This window comes from Chrysochloris asiatica, unplaced genomic scaffold (genome assembly GCF_000296735.1).
Source record: "Chrysochloris asiatica unplaced genomic scaffold, ChrAsi1.0 scaffold00239, whole genome shotgun sequence".
Taxonomy (NCBI): domain Eukaryota; kingdom Metazoa; phylum Chordata; class Mammalia; order Afrosoricida; family Chrysochloridae; genus Chrysochloris; species Chrysochloris asiatica.
In genome coordinates, this window is record NW_006408757.1 from 4,304,230 (window position 1) to 4,312,349 (window position 8,120).

General features: G+C 39.0%; 1 pseudogene; it reads right to left on the reverse strand.

Annotated features, from left to right (window-relative positions):
* Positions 1–357: 357 nt before the first annotated feature.
* On the reverse strand, positions 358–1,448 carry LOC102828229 (annotated as a pseudogene).
* Positions 1,449–8,120: the final 6,672 nt, after the last annotated feature.

Here is an 8,120-nt window from a genome sequence, read left to right on the forward strand (position 1 = left end):
TGCATCCACTCATAGATTATTGTTATTACTGCTGCTGCAGGATTGTGCAGGAAGGATTTTGTGTACAATACTACATGGGGCTTCAAAAAGTTTGTGGAAAAAGTTCCATTAGCATTTAATTCCATTTTTCCCTGAACTTTTTTTCTTCACCTTTCAATATCTGTTTATTATCAGTGGGCTAAAAAGGGTGTTGGAGTTCCCTTATACAGACACCACCTCACACCAACTCACAAGAATGGCAAGAGTGATAGGAAAGAGTGTCCTGGAGGCCCCAATGAGCTCCTCCCTTCAAGAGTGGGCATGGGAGGGGCCGTGGCCTGGAGTGTTGTGGCGGGGGCAGCCTTAGAACTCCTCCACTTAGTAGGAATGGTTAGAGGTGAAGAGGGACTCACTGGCTGCAGCCCCACCTTGACCGCTTGGAGTGTACTTTCCTTGGCAGGTGAGGCTATTGACCAGGGGTCACTTGACGTACTCCTCCTGGGCAGCCTTCAGGTTCTCTGTCTTTCCTCCCCAGGCCTTCAGGCAGAGGTCTGCAAGGCTCAGCCATAGGAGAAATCAGGGTCCATGACTTCAGCAGAGGGCACTTGTTGGTGGCATTGAGGTTTATGGATGTCTCTCCTCACTCGGACCCCCAGATAGGAAGGTGACCCCAGTAACAGCAGGGGGCATTGTGTGGTGCAGTGCTGTGACAATTGCCAGGGCAATCTCTTCATGAGAAAACTTCTGTGTGCAGGCATGGCCTGGTGCTTCCATATTGGGCTTCAGCAAGGTGCCTTCCAAGTACACTGGTGGTCACTCAAAGTCTTGTAGACAGCAGTCAATGCCTTCTCAGTTACATACTGATAACACTTCAGGTCGTGGTCCCCATCGGGGAGGATCTCAGGCTACACAATGGGCACGATACAATTCTGCTGGCAGATGCTGCCATAACGGGTCAGCACATTGGCATTTTCCATGATGGCGAGGGCTGAAGGAGTATGTTTCCTAATCTTCAACACATAGCACCATTTGGCAACGTCAGCTCCATCCTTCTTATACTGGGCACAGTGCTCAGGCAGTTCATCTAGTTCTTGGGTGTTAGTCTTGCTGTTTGTTCCTGCCAGGGTTACTACGCCTTTGTCTACCTTGATGCCCACAACACCTCCCTTGGATTTGATAACTTGGGGAAAAGGACGACCATCATCTGCCTTCTGGTACAGTGTCTCATGGAAGAGGATGACAATCCCAATGCAGGGGTTTACATGGTCATTGGCAGTCAGCAGCAGCTAGTGGTAGAAGCACTGGATCTCTTTGGTGTTCTCAGTTCCAATGGACTGCAGCCACTTGGCAATACTTCTGGTGGACTCATTTGCAGCCAAGATGCCCTTGCCTGGAGCCCCAATGTGATGAGCAATGTTGGATAGCTCTTTCTTCAGCTCCGGGGTCAGCACTGGGTATGGGTAGGGCATGGTGGTAGTGGTGGTGGCAAGTTCCTGGCACAGGAGAGGGAGAAGTGGGCTTGAGGGCTGTGGCGGCGGATGGACTGCAAGATTGAACTCAACAGTCATCACTAGCACCTGGGTTCTCTTCCCTGAACTTTTTGAATCACCCTCGTATTTACCAGTGTTGCCTTTGACTCTTGTGTTCCTTCTAATGTCTTCCTTTGATTTCATCATTTTGTGCTGATCTCCTCTTTGTTGTATATTACCTTTCCCTTCACCCAAGCTAATATATATATAGCCTTTAGTTAAATTTAACTGCCTTCCTTTCCTTTCCATCCCCTAGTAACCTTCAAAGAATGATTCTTTCTGTGTGCTAACCATTTCTTAACTTGTTTACAGTAGTGGTCTCTACAATATCTGTCCTTTCTGATTTACTGATTGCACTCACCGTTATGTTTTCTGCTGCTGCTGCTGCTGCTGCAAGCCATGGAGTCAGTTCCAACTCATAGCCACCCTGTATAGAGTTTCCAAGGCTGCAAACCTTAACGGGAGCAGAAATCCTCATTTTTCTCCCTTAAAGCAGCTTGTGGATTTGAACTGCTGACCTTGAGGTTAGTAGCCTGACATGTAACTCACTAGTAGGGCTACTTATAATTGATTCTAGGTTTATCCATGTGTGTTGCAGTTTCATTGTTATTATTTAATGCTGCATAATAGTTCATTGTATAAATTTACAAAAAAAAAAAAAAAAAATTCATCCACTAATGCCACTTAGGTTGTTTCCATATTTTTGCTATTTTAAATAGAGCTATGATGAACATAATTGTGCATATGTTATTGCTCTTTTATCTGTATAATACAGACTCAGTAGTGAGATTGCTGGTAATTTTTTTCTAATTTTTTAAAGCATATGTCATACCATATTCCATCATGGTTACACTATTTTACAGTCCCACTAGCAATATATGAGGGTTCCTGTCTCTTCACATCCTCACCAGCATTTGTTGTTTTCTATTTTCTGAGCTTTGCTATTAATGCTGAAGTCAGATGTTACCTCACTCATGTTTTGATTTTCACCTCTCTGATGACTAACAGTTGAAAACATTCTTTCGTGTATTTGTTATCTGCATGAAAGTGTTCTTTGATGAAGTGTCTGTTCATGTCCTCTATTCATTTTTTAATTGGGTTGTTTGAATAGAAGGGGAGCTTAGTACACCATTTTCAATGAAGAACAGAACAACAAGAAAGAAAATCAACAAAGATACAGATGATCTAAACAACACACTAGATCATCTGAACCTCACAATCATATATGGAACACTCTACCCAAAAATAGCACAATATACATCCTTCTCCAGAATAGACCATATTGGGCATGCCTCAATAAATCTGAAAATATAAAAATTACTACAGAGAATATTCTCAGATCACAACACTAAAAAAACTTTAAATCAACCACAAGAAGAAAAGGAAAACATTAACTAGATGGAAACTGAATAACACCCAGCTAAAATACTACTGGATTTCGTTTACTCTAAAAAGAATAAAAACACAACATGCCAAAATCTTTGGGACACATATAAAGGATCAAGCTTGTTTCTTAAGTACACTGGGTTGATAAGGATGGGCAATTTAGACAATGGCTATCAAAAAGGAGAGGGGGCTATAAAGGCATGAAGTGACTGGCTTAAAAGTTTTCGTGAGTGCATTTAGTTTTAGAATGAGGGGATAACGTAGAATCCCCACTGAATAGTTTTCCTCTTTTCCAGATGTATCTGGTGAAGGGGGATGATGACAATAAGATTTTATAATTCAGTTGTGAGAAATAGTTATCAGGATTAATTATGATTGTCACAACTGCAATTGTAGAAGATGTGTAACAAAAATGGAGTAGGGTAGTTAATTTTTCATTTAAGGAACACAGGACCCCAGGTCTATCAAGAAGAAAGAGCATGAATGAAGCATGAGATCCTACCCAGAAAAGTGGTGACAGCAGAAATGGTGGCAGAGGCAATGGCATAGAAAGATAGAGCAGCTGAGGACTCTAGGACCACGGATTGAGAAAAGCCGTGTGCCTGCAGGCAGGAGACTAGCTTGCAAAATATGCCCTTTGGACATTTAGGTGAATATATATATTTTTTTATTTGTATGTGTACATCTAATATTTTTTGCTTTGTTTATTTGTGAAAAATAATATGTAAAAGGGAAGCAATAGGGTGGAATCAGGAAAACTATTCTTACAAGTAGGGGAGTGTAGTCATTGAGATGAAACAAAATGTATTGAAATGCTTGAAAGTAAAGCTGATGATCTTATCACTTTAAGTTCACTCAATTTTACGAGAAAACTTTGGGGAAAAATTTTATGTGACACAGTGAAATCAATGCTCAGAGGAAATTTTATTGTAATAAATACATACATCAAAAAAGAAGAGGAGGTGGGACTTGATGGAGTCTAGGGTGGAGGTGAAGTGAGGTTCACCATCAGCAATACCACAAAACACCAAAGTTGATTCAGGGCAGAGCTCCAAAATGCGAAACCGCATAGGTAAGAATATTTTAAAAATTTGAAGGCTTATAGCTAGTGGAACTTGTAACAAAAGTAAGAAATCGTGTACCTTTGAATCTGCTGGGCTAGGTGGCCCAGAGCCGAAAACTTGGACAAGACCAAATGACAATACAAAGTACGGGAGCAGACACACCATGGGAATACACTGGGGGAAACTCAGAATACAGGTGGACTATACACTTTGTTGGTTTTGTTTTGTTCTCATTTTCTTTTTATTGGTATCTGTTCATTGCCCCCCCCCCGACTCTTTGCACACCTCCATTATGGTTACTACAGGGGGTGCCTGAGCGAGTGGACACCCCTGTCCCTCACCACTGGTGGGTTCTTCTGCCATGCATGCACACAGATACTCTCAGCACAAGAGCTGGCCATGAATTGTTTTATTTTTAATACGGAAAAGGCCAGAACAAGGGGAGTAGAGAAGAAAAGAGAGTTTAAAAACAAAACAGGCCAAAAATGAAATTAAATCCTGAGGTACAGCATAATCAACAATAGCATCTTGAAATTTCTCAGGCAACTTTGAAAGCAAGAAGCAGAAAGAGGACATTAAAGTCATATTCCTTTTAGTCTACAGACTTTTTTTTTCCTTATCACCCCCTTCTCCCTTTTCTGCAATTATGGACTACAGTATCTAGTCTAGTTTGTTGTTGTTGTTGTTGTTTTGGTGTTTTTTTTGTTTTGTTTTTTGATGTTGCTGTTTTGCTGTTTTATGCTCCCCCTTCTACCTTTGGGGATCTCGCTCTCCCTATATTACCCAAGAAGACACAGCAACTGCTGCCATATAATCAAGCTACAATCACACTCTATAAAACACCAAAATCCAGACAAGACCCAATACCAACTGGTATATATCAGGGAGGCAGACAACACCTGTGAAAGTTATTCTGAGTTAAGCAATAAGAAGAGTTAAAAGACAAGCCCACACCATGATCACATCTACCTGGAAGCAATCAAAAAGCATAAAAAATACCAAAACACATACTCAAGTAAGTATTAAGACCACAGCTAAACAGTAAAAATGTCCAAAAAGAAAAAGCAGATGACCATATCAGCACATGTCCAGAAACAAGATAAGATGTCTGAGACAAATGGCATAGAGGTAGACCTGGACTGCATTCTGGAAGGAGGGCAGGCCTTGGAAATGCCTGAAAAAGAATTCAGAAAAATGATCATCAAATGTTTCAAAACACTTTACAATGGAGTTTAGAAAAATAAGGAAGAAGTAAGGAAAGCACTATAGGAACAATCAAAGATAGATACAGCATTGGAAACTATTCAAAACCTACAGAAAGAGGTCCAAACAATCAATAATAGAATATCAGAAATAGACAATACACTGAATGGGCAAAGGAGTACAACTGAACAGAATGGAAGACAGAACCAGCGAGCTGAAAGCCAAATCTCTCAATAACACTAAGATAGAAGAGCAAAGAGAAGAAAGGATAAAAAAAATCTGAAGCAAGTCTAAAACAACATGAAGAGGAATAACTAAAGAAACATTGGCATTCCAGAACAAGAAGAATCACAAACGTCCACAGAGGAAATAGTTGAAGAACTACTGAAATAATTTTTTTCTAACATCCCGAAAGTAAAATGATACACATTCAAGAAGCTCAACAAACCCCAGGGAGGATAGACCCCAAAAGAAAATCACCAAGACGTATCATAATCAAGCTTTCCAAAGTCAAAGATACGGAGACACTCCTGAAAGCAGCTAAGGAAAATAGAAATGTTACTAAAAAGGCAAGAAAGTGAGACAAAGCTCGGTTCTCTAAGTAGAAACCATGCAAGCAAGAAGGCAATGGGAAGACATATATAAAACCTTGAAAGAAAAAAACTAACAACCAAGAATCCTTTATCCAGCAAAGCTATCAATTAAATACGATGGTGTAATCAAAACATTCCATGATAAACAGAAGCTAAGGGATTTTGCCAAAGCCAAACCTGCATTACAAAATATCCTAAAGGGAGTTCTGTGGACTGAGAACCAGAGAACAATCAAAGATTGAAATACGTGGCTGCACCTCCCAGAACTAAATCAACAGAAGGAAGAATTGAGAACAGAACAAAACTATAAGAAAAAAAATAAGAGAATCTGGGCGGTCAGTCATAGGAACAGAGATCCAGATGGTGAGACGATCAGATAGATAACAGGATAAAATAGTCTACACTAAATAGAGGGAAAAGCTAATGGACTATAAGGTACCCTCAAATAAAATTAACACGTCACAATATACCAAGAAAATGAAAATCCAAGAAGAACAAGGAAACATTAAAACTATAAGGAAATTCAATAGAAAGAACACAAAATGCATGAACTCAGCATAGGAAGGCATACAGAACAAAGAAAGCAGCAACATCACATACACAAAAAAACCCATAATGGCAGCAATTAATCCATACCTATCTATAATTACACGGAATATAAACGGATTAAATGCACTAGTTATGACATGGAAGGTGGCAGAATGGATATGAAAACAAGATCATTCAATATGCTGTCTGAAAGAGACACATCTCATACACAGAGACAAAAACAGATTAAAAGTCAAAGGATGGAAAAATATATACCAACCTAATTGCAATCAATAATGTACAGGAATGGCAGTAATAATCTCAGATTTTAAAAAAATTCTTTAAGGCAAAAACCAGCATAATAGATAAAGGTGGACATTATCTCATGATTAAAGGGACAATTGAACAAGACGACATAACCATAATAAATATCTAGCACCCAAATTAAAGAGCTTCAAAATATACAAAAAAAAAACCTCTAATGGATTTGAAGAAAGAAATAGATGAATCTATAATGATAGTGGGAGATTTTAATACACTGTTTTCAAAAAATGGATAAAATAACCATAAAGAAACTTGGAAAACACACAGAAGAACTAAACAACACAATCAGCCAACTGGACCTCATAGATGTGTACAGAGCATTCAACCCAACAACTGCACAATACAAATTATTTTCCAATGCACACCGAACATACTCCAGAATAGAGGATATGTTAGGCAACAAAACAAATCTCCATAAATTTACAAATATCAAAATACTATGAAATATCTTGTCAGACCACAACGCTATCAAATAAGAAATCAAACATAGGAACACAAAGGAAATAAAGTCAAATGCATGGAAACTGAATAACAGCCTGCTGAAAAGCAACTGGATAGTAGAAGAATTTAAATGTGAACTCACAAAACTCCTAGAAACAAATGAGGATGAAAACACAACATACCAAAATCTTTCGGACATGGCAAAAGCGGTGCTGAGAGGACAATTTATTCCAATAAATGCACACACCCAAAAAGAAGAAAGAACCAAAATTAACACATTAACACAGCATCTACAACAATTAGAAACAAACCAACAGACGGAACCTACAGCCACCAAAAGAAAAGAAATAATAAAGATTAGAGCAGAAATAAATAAGATAGAAAACAGAAAAATTATAGAAATAATCAAAAGGACAAGAAGCTGGTTCTTGAAAAGGACTAACAAAATTGACAGCTCGTTGGCAAAACTAACAAAAGAAAAGAGGGAGAAGACACAAATAACACGAATTCGAAACCATATGGGCAATGTCATAACGAAACAAAAGGAAATCAAAAGGAAAGTAACAGAATACGATGAAGAGTTGTAATCCAACACATTTGAAAACTTGGAAGAGATGGATACAATTTTAGAAAAACATGACCTACCTTAACTTACACACAGTGAAGTCGAAAACCTGAACAGACCCATAACAAAAGAAGGAATTGACCAATTCATCAAAAGACTCCCTACCAAAAGAAATCCAGGCCGAGATGGCTGGTGAAGTCTACCAAACATTCAGGGTAGACCTGTCACCAAGTCTCCTCAAATTATGCCAGAAGATAGAGGAGGATGGAAAATTTCCTAATACATTTTATGAAGCAAATGTACCAAAGCCAGGGATGGATGTCACTAAGAAAGAAAATTATAGACCAATATCCCTCATGAACATAGATGCAAAAATTCTCAACAAAATCCTACCCAACAGAATCCAGCAGCACATCAAAAAGATGTTGTTGTTGTTGTTGTTAGGTGCCATTGAGTCGGAACCAACTCATAGTGACCCCATGCACAGCAGAACGAAACAATGTCCGAT